The sequence below is a fragment of the Ceratotherium simum genome, chromosome 17, assembly GCF_057802395.1.
Source record: "Ceratotherium simum simum isolate JZ-2026a chromosome 17, ASM5780239v1, whole genome shotgun sequence".
Classification (NCBI taxonomy): domain Eukaryota; kingdom Metazoa; phylum Chordata; class Mammalia; order Perissodactyla; family Rhinocerotidae; genus Ceratotherium; species Ceratotherium simum.
The window spans coordinates 1941906-1957030 of record NC_141916.1 but is presented as its reverse complement, the minus strand read 5'-3'; the positions used below and the strand labels follow the sequence as shown (position 1 = coordinate 1957030).

Sequence of the window (15125 nt, the reverse complement as noted above, 5' to 3'; positions counted from 1 at the left end):
TCTCAAAAAAATGTTTAAACATTTAAATGGCAAATTTTGTTTAGAGTTATACAAGTTTTAAAAATATTCTGCAAGGCCTTGATTTCTATTTCCTCATTCTACAAGTGGAAGAGAATATGTATTTACCGAGGATTAATCACTTCATTGAGAGAGACATTAAGAGCGGCCGGCCCCGTGGCTTAGCGGTTGAGTGCTCGCGCTCTGCTACTGGCGGCCGGCTTTCAGATCCCGGGCGCGCACCGACGCACTGCTTGTCAGGCCATGCTGAGGCCGCGTCCCACATGCAGCAACTAGAAGGATGTGCAACTATGACATACAACTATCTGCTGGGGCTTTGGGGAGAAAAAGGGGAAAAAAGGAGGAGGATTGGCATGGATGTTAGCTCAGGGCTGATCTTCCTCACAAGAAAAAAAAAAGAGATAAAGACTAAGAACAATTAAAGGAAACTCGGCTAATTAGGCAGCTCACTTCTCTAAAGATCAAGCTATAACGCTAACTTTTCTGCATGTGGTAGGTAAGTAGGTAGTGCTGCTCTCCATATTTTACAGATGGGGGGTTAAGGGACTCTAGCTAGATGGTGAGTCAACCAGCGGTGTGACCCAGACTAGTAATCTACAGCTATAGGCCTCTCTGCCTCGATAACACTTAATTCTTCTCATGTTCAAAGCGTTAGCATTTTTAATTGTCTGTTGCTCATGCCTAAATACTTCTCAGATCCCCTTTCTTTAACTAATTGGAGTAATCTAAGACTGTATTGAATATGAACATCAAGTGGCGTGGATGCAAACACTGAGACAAGGATCTTGCTCGCCATTAGTAACATGTAAGGAAATTCTGTTAATCCTGTTGGATGGAATATTAAAGAACAATGTTTGAAAGCTCTTGTAGAAGATATTTCAGGTACCTGTTCCTTAGCATTACCTCCAATGTCTCCAGTTGTTTTTTTTTTTAATAGTAATAGACTTCAAACACTTGAGATTGAAACCAAAGAAAATGAGATCATACAGGTAGTAGCTAGAAAAAACATGAGTAAATATTTTTTTTTTGGAGTTGGAAAGAACTTTTAAAGCACAATGGGAAACCCAGAAATCGTAAAGTTCTGAATCTTGAATGAGTTTAAGAATCTCCTGGGACTTGCTTGAAAATGATCTGGGGGGAATAGGGCATAGAGATTAAATAAGACTGGCCTTTTGTTGATAATTTTTGAAGCTGGGACATAGGTACATGGGAATTATATTATTCTCTTTACTTTTGTATATACTTGAAATTTTCCATAATAAAAGATTTTTTTTATGTTAAGACAGAGGAAACCTTTAAAATTCCTTTTTCATTCTCCCTAAAGTCAAGAACTGATAAAGAATAAGTCATTTTAATCACAGCACACTCTCAGAAGATGACAGTAGCTTCCAATTGCATAGTTTACATGTTTACTTCTATATTTTTTATTTTAATAATTCTAGCAAATCCTTCACTTTTTTTTTTTTTAATTCTTCACTATTGATCATTGAATATAATAAAAATTGGGAAGGATGGATGGGAGGAAAGGGAAAGAAGAAAAAAGAAAAGGGAGATAGAAAAGGAGAAAGGAAGAAAATCTCCTACAGGGATTTTAAGTACAGAGTCCCAGCTTTCACCCCTGGAAGTTTGATTAGCTGGGTCTGGAATGGGGCCCAGGAATGTGCATTTATACAAGGCATGCAGGTGACTTGAGAAACTCTCACAGTGGCAGAGCTCGATAGGTGGGACCACATAAAAATGCAACACTTCTAGGTGGGGGAAACCAAAAATAGTCAAAAGGGAAGCTGGGCATATGTAACAGGTCTAATTCCTTAGTATAAAAAATTCTTACAAATCATTAAGGAAGACAAACCACTGACAAAAGGAGCAAAGGATATAAAGAGGGAGTTCACTAGAAAGGACAAAAATGACCAATACATGTGCCGATCTCACGAATATGCAAATTTAAATAGCAAATACTTCTCGTCCATTTAGGATGAAATGTTTCAGATAAATATTGATAATCAGAGAAGACACCCCTTATGATACCAAAGGAGACACCAGAACATAGGCCAGTTGACTGATGGAGATGGGTAATCTTTATTTTTTGTTTATCTGAATTCAAATTTAGCTACACATCCTATATTTTTACTTACTAGTCTACATGAGATAGGAAAGATTTTCAAACAACAAGAAAACAAGACTGCCCAGTGTTAGCGAGAGCGTGGGCAACAGCTGTCATACACTGGTGGGAGTGGAAATTGGTTCAACATTTTTGGAGGACAATTTGGCAATATCTACTGAAATACTCTGAGTCAGCAATTTCACTTTTAAGATATGCATTTGTTTAACTTTTTTTTTTTTTGCGAGGAAGATCAGCCCTGAGCTAACATCCATGCCAATTCTCCTCTTTTTTTTGCTGAGGAAGACTAGCCCTGGGCTAATATCCGTGCCCATCTTCCTCCACTTTATATGAGACGCTGCACAGCATGGCCTGACAAGCGGTGCATCCGTGCGTGCCCAAGATCTGAACCCGGCCGCCAGCAGCGGAGCGCGCGCACTTAACCACTACGCCACGGGGCGGGCCCCTGACTTTTTATTGAAGTAAGCAAATAGATTTTTAAGAATGTATTATTTAGAAACATTTATTCAAATATGGAAGACACATACAAGGATGTTCACAGCATCACACAGGATGTGCAGCATTGTTTCCAATATCAAAAAATTGGAAACAAGGTGAGTGCCCATCAATAGGAGCTACATAGATTATGATATAGTGATACAATGGACTCCTTTGTGGTTATCAAAATTAATAAAGCAACTCTATATGCTCCGACATGAAAAACTATCTGGATTATACTGGTTAGTGAGAGAAGAAAAAGTTTGCAGAACACTGCAAAACAGTTTTCATGATTCCATTTTTGTAAACAATATTACATTAGGGTATGGAAAGAAAAATTACTTAGAGGAATTTTCACCAATCTTAACAACAGGAAGAGGAATTATAGGGACTGTCACTATCTACATTATGTGTGTGACTGAGTTTTCTACAATAAATGTATTTCACTTGAGTGAAAGAGAATTAAAAAAATAGCTTAAAATTAAATGAAAAGGAAAAACAGATGTTTTTTGATTATCAGAACGATTGCCTCCTATGAGCCAAATCATTGTGAATGTCATTGACAGTTCAGAGAAAGGAAACATGACCTGTGACTGAGGCCAGAAGGGAGGGGCCAGGACTTCTTCAGGACTTTATCAGAGGGACTTATGGGTAAGATCCTTGCTCTTCAGCACATCATCCAGTGAAGTGGGATAAATAACATCATGATCTTGTTGCAAAAATAGGTGGTTAAAGGTGTGGCTTTATCTGTCTTCTGTCCCAGCCTGGACTTTCTAGTCTGGCTTTTTAATTATTTTTAATTACAATAATTTTTGTGTAATATCCCCCATGATATCCCCAACTCTGGGTGGCCTCCCCGACCCTCACTCCAGTCTGTTTACTTTTTTAGCTGCACTGGCTACCCACCCTGTCCTCTGCCAGGCTTCATTGCTCCTCAGTAATTCCTTAGTCTACCCTTAGTGAATTCCTCATTGCTGTTTGAAAATTTCCAGCCCACTGAATCACCACTCCCCTTATTCACTAAATTAATAGAGTCATGAGACTGGAAGGGAGCTTAGAGAACATCTAGTTCAATTCCCTCGTTTGATGAGAAAGTCAAGTCTTGTAGAAATTAAATGACTTTCAGAGTCACACAGTCGGTTGGGACCAGAGGTAGAATTTGAATTCAGCATTCTCAGTCACGGTACTAGACCATCGTTGTACAACTCCCCCACGGCTTAGGGAGGAATGTGTGAGTTGGCAGCTGACTTGGAAACTAGCTTTCCAAGAAAGAAGGAATCTGTAAGTTGGGATATACTGTTACTGATACAGTCAAATCCCTATCATTGTAATTTCTGTTTATTCTCCTTCCAGCTAATCTGGTCAAATCATGATCTCAAAACTAATGAGAACTGTCAGCTCTACTTGGTTTAATCACATGCATGAGTGGAAACCACAAGTGTATTTACTCTTAGTGTGCACATCAGCAGGTGACCTCTGTTCTTAACGTCATCGAGATCACTGATGCCATTCACATTGACCCTGTAAACTTCCAGCCATACAAAGTTTCTCTTTGTTCTCACCAAATCTTGCTCTCTTTCATCTCCCTAATGTTCCTTCCATCTGTAGTTTCGATTCCAGTTTATACTGTGGACTACTGCAAATTAGTAATTAGGGGACAATCATTTCACTTTCCTGAGCCTTGGTTTGCTGTAGTAAATATGAGTATACCACTCACCTCATGGAGTTCCATTTAAGGGTAAATGAAATAGCATATGAAAAAGCACTTTGAATCGCAGGAATAAAGAAGATACTAATGCTAGCTGTTCAGAAAAATCCTCAACAAAATACTGGCAAACTGAATCCAGCAACATATAGAAAGGATTCAGTGATCTCATGGTCAAGTGAGACTTATCCCATGAATACAAGGTTGGTTCAACATACAAAGATCAATCTATGTAATACACTGTTATGAGCTGGATGGTGTCCCCTCAAAATCCATATGTTGAAGTCTTAACCCCCACTACCTTAGAATGTGACTATTTGGAGATAGGGCCTATAAAGTGATAATTAAGTTAAAATGAGGTCTTTAGAGTGGGTCCTAATCCAATATGGCTGGGTCCTTGTGAAAAGAGATTAGAAGACCGTGAGGACACAGGGAGAAGACAGCCTTCTACAAGCCAAGGAGAGAGGCTTCAGAAGAAACCAATTCTGCTGACACCTTGATCTCAGACTTCCAGCCTCCAGAACTATGAGAAAAATTTCTGTTGTTTAAGCCATGCAGCCTGTGGTACTTTGTTATGGCAGCCCTAGCAAACTAATACATACACTATATTAATAAGAGAAAAGACAAAGTCCACATGATCATCTCAATAGATGCATAAAAAGCACTTGACAAAATCCAATACCATTTTATGTTTAAAAGACTCGACAAACTAGGAATATAAAGGAACTTCCTCAACCTGATAAAAGGCACTTATGAAAAACCCTCAGTTAACATCATACATAATTGTGAAAGACTGGATGTTTTCCCCCTAAGATCAGGAATAAGACAAGGGTGTTTGCGTTCATCACATCTGCTCGACATTATGCTGGAGATCCTAGCCATGGCAGTTAGGCAAGAAAAACAAATAAAAGACATGTAGATCAGAGAGGAAGAAGTAAAACTATCTCTATTTGCAGATGACATGATCTTGTACCTAGAAAATCCTAAGAAATACACACACACACACACACACACACAAACTACTAAAGCCAATAAATGGGTTCAGCAAGGTTGCAGGATACAAAATCAATGTACAAAAATCAATTATATTTCTATATACTAGCAATGAACTAAAAATTAAGAAAATTCCATTTATAATAGCATCAAAAAGAATAAAATACTTAGGAATATGACACCTAAAGTTCAAGCAACCAAAGAAAAAAATAAATTGGACATCATCATTAAAAACTTTTATGACTCAAAGTCACACAAGAAAGTGAAGACAACCCACAGAATGGGAGAAAACATTTGCAAATCATGTATCTGAAAAGAGGCTAGTATCCAGAACATTTAAAGAATTCTTGCAATTCTATAATAAAAAGACAACCAATTAAAAATTGTGCAAAGATTTGAATAGACATTTCTCCAAAGAAGAAATATAAATGGCCAATAAGCACATGAAAATATGCTCAACATCATTTGTCATTAGGGAAATGCAAATCAGGACCATAATGAGATACCACTTCACACTCACTAGGATGACTGTAGTAAAAGAGAAAGATAATAATAAGTGTTTACAGGGATGTGGAGAACTTGAAACTTGCACACATTGCTGGTGAGAAAGTAAAATGGTGCAGCTGCTGAGGAAAACAGTTCGGGAGTGCCACAAAAAGTTAACCAGAGAGTTACTATATGACCCAGCAATTCTTTACTCCTAGGTATATACCTAAAACAACTGAAACGTATGTCCACACAAAAACTTGTACATGAGTATTTATGGCAGCATTATTCATAATAGGCCAAAGTGGAAACAACCCAAATGTCCATCAGCTGACGAGTGGATAAATCAATGTGGTATATCAATACAATGGATTATTATTCAGCAATAAAAATGAAGTGCTGAAACATGCTACAATATGGATGGACCTTGTAAACATTATGCTAAATTAAAGATGCCAGACACTAAGGCTACATGTTGTTATCACTCCACTTATATGAAATGTCCAGAATAGGCAAATCCATAGAGCTAGAAAGTGATTAGGGGTTGCCAGGGGATGGAGAGGGGTGGGGAGCGACTGGGTACAGGATTTCTTTTGGAGGTGATGAAAATGTTCTGGCAGCAGATAGTGGTGATGGTTGCACAACCTTGTGAATACAGTAAAAAGCCACTGACTTGTACACTGTATGGTATGTGAATTATATCTCAATTAAAAAAATAATGCTAAGTGTACCATTTACTGAATACTTTATGGCCCCACACTTAGCTAAAGACAACCCAGTGAGAGCATATTATTATCCCCTTTTATCAAATAAGAAAACTGAGGTTCAAGGAGATTAAGTGCTTTGCCCAAGGCCACCTGCTAGGAAGCACCTGAGCTAAGGAGACTCATGTCTAACTTCAAACCCCAATGCTCTATCACTCCCAGCACCAAGCTGCTCTGATCAAAAATCCTTAATAGTTCCCATTACATATCTGATAATACCCAAATAAAATATTTATATGTATGTATATAAACAATATTTCAATATATATGACATACATATGTGGTAGTATATATATAATATACAATAATGTAGTATGTATATATGTAATAATATACATAGTATATATACTATACTATATGGTATATATATGTAGTACATAATATATGGTAATATAGGTGTAAATATAGCTATAGATATATACATATTACCCACAAATCAATAAAAAAGTCAACTCAATAGAAAAATGCACAGAGAATATGATCAAGTAATTTACAAAAGAAAAGTTACAAATCGTGGTCAATAAACATTTGAAAAGATGTGTGAACTCACTAGTAATCAGGAAAATACAAATCAATACAAGACCATTTCTTATTCGTTATGGCGACAGAATTTAAAGATTTCTAATACACACATTTCTAATTCACTCTTCACAGAGAGTGAAGGGGAATTGGTATTCATACGTTGTTGGTGTGCACTAAGATTAATAGCAATTTAATATCTGTCAGATTTTTAAATTTATCTACCATTTAATCAAATAATTTCACTGCTAGGAAACACTCTCGCATGTGCCTAAGGATGTTCATTGCTTGTTTGCAGTAGTGAAAAATAGGATATGAATTGAATGGCTACCAAAATGTACAGAATTTTATGTAAATTCTTAGAAAAGTTATTAACCAGAGTTACTTTTGAGGAAAGCACCGAAGTTGGAGTGGGCGTGGAGCATGTGTAAAGGGTTAACAGAACCTGTTCCCTTTCTGCGTGAGAGTTGACCCTGGGTGAACTTTTTAGTTCGGTGCTCGGCAACTTGATGAAGACAGTGCGTCCACCGTGCTGGGCGACACTGCACGTGGGAAAAGGAGCCCCGCTGGGTGAACTACGTCTGGAGTGAGAGAACAGTCAGTCCTGGCAGGGAGTCGCATCCTTGGGCTTCCTGAGGGCTGTGACTCGCACAGACACCCGGGAGGCTCCACCGATGAGGTTGTTACTGAAGACGTCAGCTCTCGTAGGAAGTGAGGCCTGTACCCCAGGCAGCGCCCACGCTCCCATGATGCGCGCTCTGCTTCCTCGAGTCTCAGCGCCCAGCCGAGCGGACGGACGCGAGGCCTGCCGGGAGCGGCCCCGCCCAGTGGGCTGTGCAAGGCCTGCCGGGAGCGCCCCGCCCAGTGGATTGACGCGAGGCCTGCCGGGAGCGCCGCCGCCCAGTGGATTGATGCAAGGCCTGCCAGGAGCGGCCCCGCCCAGTGGGCTGTGCAAGGCCTGCCGGGAGCGCCCCGCCCAGTGGATTGATGCAAGGCCTGCTGGGAGCGCCCCGCCCACTGGGCTGTGCAAGGCCTGCCGGGAGCGCCCCGCCCACTGGGCTGAGCAAGGCCTGCCGGGAGCGCTCGCCCACTGCCTGAGGCCGCCTGTGATGCCTGGCTGTGCCCTTAGGGTGTCGAGTGTGGTCTGCAGTAGAGTGGTGAGTCGATGTGCAACTGAGCCTAAGAAGGCCTCCACAGTCAGAAGGGCTTTCATGGCAAACTGAAAATAAGTTTGTAAGTTAGGAATTAGTTTAGGCACACCCTCTAGTCAAGCAGGAGAATCCCCGTGGTGTTCCTTAAGTGCACCGGGCACCCTCCCGTCCCACACCCTCCAGCTCCTCCTGTGCTGAAATCTTTCCTTCCTTCCGGGTCCCAGCGTTCCTTGCCCCACTCCCACGTAAGCTCACCTTCCTCTGAGTTACCGCAGCGTCTCGCCTGCCTCTTTGTGTTGTAGTTCACTCACCGGAAAAGGGAAAACCGGAATTGACGGTCTCCCAGGTCCAGCTGTGAAGCTGCGACGTTAGCCCTTTACTCGCCTTCCCCTCCTTCAGACTTTTCGTTCTTGGTGAAGGAGGGAGTTAGTTTTGCTTATGTTGATAATTGTACTTAGAGCACTGGGCTTGCCTAGCGTGCAGCAAGTGCTGCTGAATGGTGGCTGGCACTTTACTCTTCTCTGCCACTTGATTCCTGGGGCCCGAGCGGGTCTGTTCCACACTGAGACTCAAGTCTACCTGCAGATCTCAGCTCTCCCTCCATCTCCTCTAGCCTGTCTCAGTGCTAGGCACAGCCGTGTCCCAAGATATCGCAGATAAGTACAGGAAAGTCAAACTCCTGGGTGTGGCCTAAAATGGGGCATTCATGGGGGTCTGCTTATGCCGGGGTTGTTCCTACACTGAAGACTTTAGGAGATTAGACAAATTTTTAGTATGTTTTTATTGAGGTTTGGTGACCAGAACTAAGCTATTTTTATATCTCTGAAGAGCAACCTGAAGTCCCAGGACTGCCCTGTCCAATCTTCCAGGATAGGAGTCTGCAAACGTCTTCTGAACAGGGCCCCACAGCAAATATTTCAGGCTTTGTGGGCTATACGTTCTCTGTCACTGCTGCTCAACTCTGCTATTGTAGCATGACAGCAGCCACACCTAAACAAATGAGCACTGTGTCCCAGTGACAATGTACTTAATGACACTGAAATTTGAATATCATATAATTTTCACATCACAAAATATTTTTCTTCATTTGATTTTTTTCAAACATTAAAAATGTAAAAAACGTCCCTAGTACACAGGCCATACAAATGGGCAGAGGGCCAGATGCAGGGCCACAGTTCGCTGACCTTCTAATGTTTCCAAGACTGGGAATATACTAGAATTGCCAGCCCCAAGAGGGAGCTCTAGGATGTGCTCTGTGAATTCAGAGTAAAAACCTGAGATTGGGCCTTTGTAAATGTCCCAAGCTGACCAGTTAGTCCAAGTACTACCCGTACAAAAAGTCACCCTATACAAAAAGGTACCCCATACAAAAAGTCATGCTATACAAAAGAGAGTTTCAGAAGAACCATGAAGCACAAGCACGCTGACTGACTTGTATTTAATCTCACCAAGGCTTGTCACCTCCCTGTTTCATGAGTGACTGCAAAATCATTAAATGAGGAATTCATTTCCTACCCTCCTAAACTCCTTGCGATTTGGTTTCTTCCTTCCCTCTGATGTGTACATCATCACAGACCTTGGGGCCATATCCTGCTGGGCCGTCTTCAGGGTTTATCTTATCTAACAGAATTGACCACTTGCTTTCTTTTCCTTGAAACTTTCTCTTTTCCTCTCTCCATGAATTTTCTGTTTTTTTTTTCACCAGTCCTTTTAGCCAGTTTTTCTCAGTCTCTTAGCATTTTCTCTTCCTCTATTTATCCTGTAAATACTTTTTATTCTTTAGGGTTCTGTCTTGAACTAGCATTTTTTTTCTTGCTAACCTATGGTTTCAAATGCTACTTTTATGCTAATTGTCCCAATCCTGGATTTCCGGTCCAAATTCCCATGCTGAACTCTGGACTCCACATTCAGTTTCCTCCTACAAAATATATTTGAATGTTGTGTGGACATTTGAGTTGAACATGTCCAAAACCTAAGTTATCACCTTCCATTCAGATCTTCTCCCGTCATGAATTCTCTCCCTTGGTAGATGGCATCAGCACCAGTCCAGTTGCTCGTGTTGTCAGTAGTAGATGGAACCTCTGCAACCTAGGCCCCCTGGTGAGAACTGCAGTCTCCACTCACAGAGGTGAGTCCTGTGGCCCTTCCCCCAGCTAGAGACGACTGGATTTGGGGGGATGCTTACCCCAATCTGCATCAATCGGGTTATCTCCTGGGACTATCTTCAGCCATTACTGATGCTTGAACTAGATTGGATACAGCTATGTGCATGGAGAAAACTAGAAAGTTGGTCTACTGAGAGAGCTTGCAGTTGATCACAAAGAGAAGCAGAGAGAGTAGAAGGAAGGGTCTTGGACCCTGCCCCCCCCCCCACACCTGTATGTGCCTGGCCTGTAGGAAAGGTGTCCCTGGGTCACCACCCTGTGGATATAAAATAGTTTGCTTCTAAACTTTTGTCATTTATTCCTATATTAAATTCTCTCTATTGAATGATCTGACATGAGGTTGTGTTCCTGGCTGGACCCTGACTAATGTAAATATCTTTGCAAATAAGCACATAGAGATCTACATAAGTTATTTTAAGAGCTGCGTATGTTTCACTGTATGAATGTTCCATCACTTACTTAATCATTTCGCTGTTGATGAATGTTTAACTTGTTTCCAAGTTTTTTGCCTCTACAGTTACTGCTGTAATGAACGTCGTTGCATATATATTTCTGTATGATAAAGTAAAACTGCTAGAACTAATATTGTTAGTCAAAAAGGGTGTGTGTATTTTTTAATTTTAATGATATTGCCAAATTTCTTGGAAAGTTTGTACCAATTTATACTTTCAACAACTGTGCATGAGGATGCCTGCCCCCTGGCCAACTTTTTGCCAATCTCATAGGTGAAAAATATTTCATTGTTTTGATTTGCATTTCTTTAAATTCTGAATGAGATTGAGTATCTTTTCACCTACTCACTGGCCGTTAGCATTTGTTTTTCTGTGAACTGCCATGTAACTAGTTTTATTTTTTGCTTTTTTCCCTTAATATTTATAGTATGAACTTTATCTAGAACAGTAATAAAAAGGAACATCATCGGTAGGACTGCATACTATTCCATCCTATGACTGTACCATAATTACTCTTTTATTGTTGGTTATTTAGATTGTTTCCAATTTTCTTTTAACACGTAAACTCTTAGATGAGGAATTAGGGGACATAAGGAGGTTGTGTGTGTGTTTAAGGCTTTTGATGCACAGTGCCAGGTTGCCCAAAGGAAAGTTCACCCCAGTTTGCACTCGCACCAGCAGACTATGAGAGAGCCCATTTCCCCATATAAAGCATATTGAGCCAAGAGGTAACTTCTGGGGTTTGTACCATGAACTTCACATGCAAGATGATCCCCTGACCTGCAGCGCAGGGAGTCTCCAGACTTGCAGGGTTGAGGCAGCTCCAGTCTCCAGCATGAGCCGATTCCTTTGTCCATCACTGTGAAGTTAAAACTGCAGACCACTGTGCTCTCATTCATTCCACCACTGTTTACTGAGCATCTGTTGTGTGCCAGCGGGCTTTCTCTTGCTCCGGAGAGTTCCCATCAACAACGGGGAGAGCCACAGTTAAACATAATTAGAAAAACATAATGTTTAGAAGCTGCTGGGTTCTGGAGAAAGCCCACTTACGGATTGTGTGAACTTGGGCAGGTTCCTGAATTTCTCTGAGCCTATTTTCTCTTGACTACAATCGAGATTATAAAACTGATGTCAGAGGACTGATTTAAACAGCCTGACCACCAGGCACACGGTAGGTGTTAGCATAGGGACTAAATGTGTGGGCTCTGGAGTCGGACTCCGTGGTTGAATCATGGCTGCACTGCTCACAGCACAGTAATTAACCTCCCTGTGCCTTCCCTTCCTCATGTTGAAAGTGGGCATAATCATACTCACCTCATGGTGTTTTGAGAAGATCAAATGAGATGATGCATGTAAAGAACTTAGCACAGAACCTAGAACCTGGTAAGCACTCAGTTAATTTGTTATTTTTTAAACAGCTTTATTGAAGTATAATTTATGTATTATGGGCTGAATTGTATCCCCCCAAATTCATATGTTGAAATCCTAATCCCCAGTCCCTCAGAATGGAACTATATTTAGACATAAGGTCTTTAAACATGTAATTAAATTAAAATGAGGTCATTAGAGTGGACCCTAACCCAATCTGACTGGTGTCCTTCTAGGAAGAGGGCATTTGGACACAGACATGTACAGAGGGACGATGATGTGATGATGGACGGCCGCCTACAAGTCAAGGGGAGAGGCCTGGACCAGATTCTCCCTCATGGCCTCAGAAGGAACCAGGACTGTGAGAAAATCAACTTGTATGGTTTATGCCAGCCCTAGCAAACTAATACACATACCATAAGTTGCACCCATTTTAGTGTATACTTCAGTGATTTTTAGTAAATTAACAGAGTTGTGCAATCTAATATTAGAATATTTTCATCACTCCTAAAAGAAACCTTGTCCCCGTTTGTAGTCACTCCCCATTCCCACTTTCAGCCCCAGTGACCACTAATTTTCTCTCTTTCCCTATAGGTTTGTGTTTTCTGGACATTTCATATAAATCATCTCCAATGATTAGGAAATTTTATATATTAAGAGTCACCCTGTTCTACATCCTGATTATTTTTAAGACTTCTTATAATGAGCCCAAATTTACTGCCCTGTAACTTCCACACAGTAACATATTCCTATTCTAGTTTATTTGTAATCTAAGTAAGACAGAAATTATGATATGTACCCCAGAAGAGTGGAATGGGATTGAAGTATTCAGTCAGAATGACCACTGTAATCATAAATTAAGAAATTGTCACTTTGTTTTTAGCAGTCAATAAGGGGAAAGATTGACAAAAGAGGCTTTGAGGAAGAGTGCTGTTTTGAGAACCGCTAACGAGAACGTTCCCCGGTGAGACCTGAACTGACAAGCTGTCCCTGAGAGGCTCAGCACCTCCAATAACTAGTGGGGACATTCCTTCGGGACCACAGTGCAGGGCCACACTGATGACAGGGCATCGGAGCCACCAAGACGGTGTCGAGGCTGCCCAGACGGGCACTTGTGCACCACCATTGTTGAGAAGATCTGTTTGGATGAAATCTGTCGGGGGCATCGTGTCAACACTGCAAAGGAGAAAGTCTGCTTCTGTCACCTGGGAGAGTTGGCCCCACTAACCTTCCCACCCACAGTGCCTATAGACTGAAGCGGGGCGTGGCTGTACCTCTGCATGAAAGTGTCACCCTTCATCTGAGAACAGTCCTGCAGCACCTGTGTGCCAGGCACTGCTCCAAGCCCTGGGGAACATGTCAGCAAGTAAATAAAGGTCCCTGTGCGTGTGGCGCTGGCATTCCAGAAGAGAAAGTCAGAAAGTAAACATATGTTTACATGTTTAACGTATACAACTTGATGAGTTTGGAGATACACATACATCAGAGGAACCATCACCACTCTCTATGCCATAAGCGCATCCATCACTTCCAGAAGTTTCCTCCTGCCACCTTTATTATTTTTTTCTTTCTTTGTGATGAGGTTGCAATTTGAAATAGGGTGATCTGTGAAGGCCTTATTGAGAAGGTGGCATTCGAGCAAGACATGAAGAAAGGGCCAGAGTTAGTGAGCAGTTACCTCTGGAAAGAGTGGTCCCGGCAGAAGGAATAGCCAGGGTAAACCCCCTAAAGCAAAAGCATTCCTGGTCGTTGGGGGAGCACCCCGGAGGCCAACGTGGCGGGAGCCGAGTGAGCAAGGGGAGTGGAGCAGAAGGTGAGGTCAGGGGGATAAAGGGGACCGAGCCACATAGGGTCTTGCAAGGACTTTAGTTGTTATTCCAAGTGAGATGGGAAGCAGAAGAGCAGCATGATCCGACTCAAGTTTGGAAAATATCCCTCTGGCTGGACTAGAGGGAGCAAGGGTAGAAGCAGGAGCATTGATTGGAGCCTATTTCAGAGTCCAGACGAGATGCTGGTGGTTGGGGTCTGGAGCAGTGGACGTGCTGTGTGTGCAACTGGAGACTCGTTTATGCAGCAGAGTTTCACAGCACTGTGCTGTGTGCCGGGATGCCGTGGTGACCAGCCGAGTGGCAGTCCCTCCCCTGTTGCTGTAAACAGTGAATGATACTGGTCAACGTGGACGGAGGGCTTCCCGCAAGTCAGGTGGGCTCTAAGCGCTTGAAAGGTATTCTCTCAGTGAACCTGGACCTACCTTGGAGCTCAGGCGCCACATTGTCCCCATTTAGAGGTGAGGAAAGTCAAACACTGAGAGGATTAGTGAGCAGCCTGAACTTGCACAGCCAGGCAAAGTCAGAACTCGAGCACACAGGGTTGGGCTCCAGAGCACCTCCCTTAAAGATGGTGGGCCTGATGGGGTCATGGTAGGATGATATGGGAGGGGGGAGTGACACGGAAGCTGAGACTCAGCAGGAGTTTGACAGGGGAGGGTGGGTGTAGGGAGAGGAGGAACTAGGGGTGGGAGGTGAGTGTTCCAGGTCCAGGAAGAGCATGTGCAAAGACAGACCTAGAAATGAGAGAGCAGGACCCTGGAAAGACTGAACATCCCAGTGTTGTTGGGTCCCCAAGTGTGTGAGGGGTGGTGATATAGAATGAACCAGAAAAATAGGCAGAGAATAGAACTTTGGATTAATAAATTTGTGGATTGATAATCTACTAGTTGCCTATTTGTCTTTAAAATTTCCTTCCTGGGGTCTCACGTTGCAAATATATCAGTTGACAGAGAGTGGACCTTGGAATCAGGGAAGCAATGGCAGCCCGAGAAGCAGCTTGCAGTGGGGAGGCTCGAGGCGTCCTGATCTCCATCACCCGTCGATCTAACCCAGATAAATTATGCTAAGTAGAGCAA

The 15125-nt window shown here is 42.2% G+C and overlaps 1 long non-coding RNA gene across 1 annotated transcript; it reads left to right on the top strand.

Moving 5' to 3' along the window:
* The first annotated feature begins 10222 nt into the window (after window positions 1–10222).
* LOC147914671 (uncharacterized) lies at window positions 10223–14065 on the top strand. Its single transcript, XR_015554866.1, has 3 exons — window positions 10223–10363; window positions 12457–12581; window positions 13104–14065. It is a non-coding gene; the product is annotated as an uncharacterized LOC147914671 (long non-coding RNA).
* Window positions 14066–15125: the final 1060 nt, after the last annotated feature.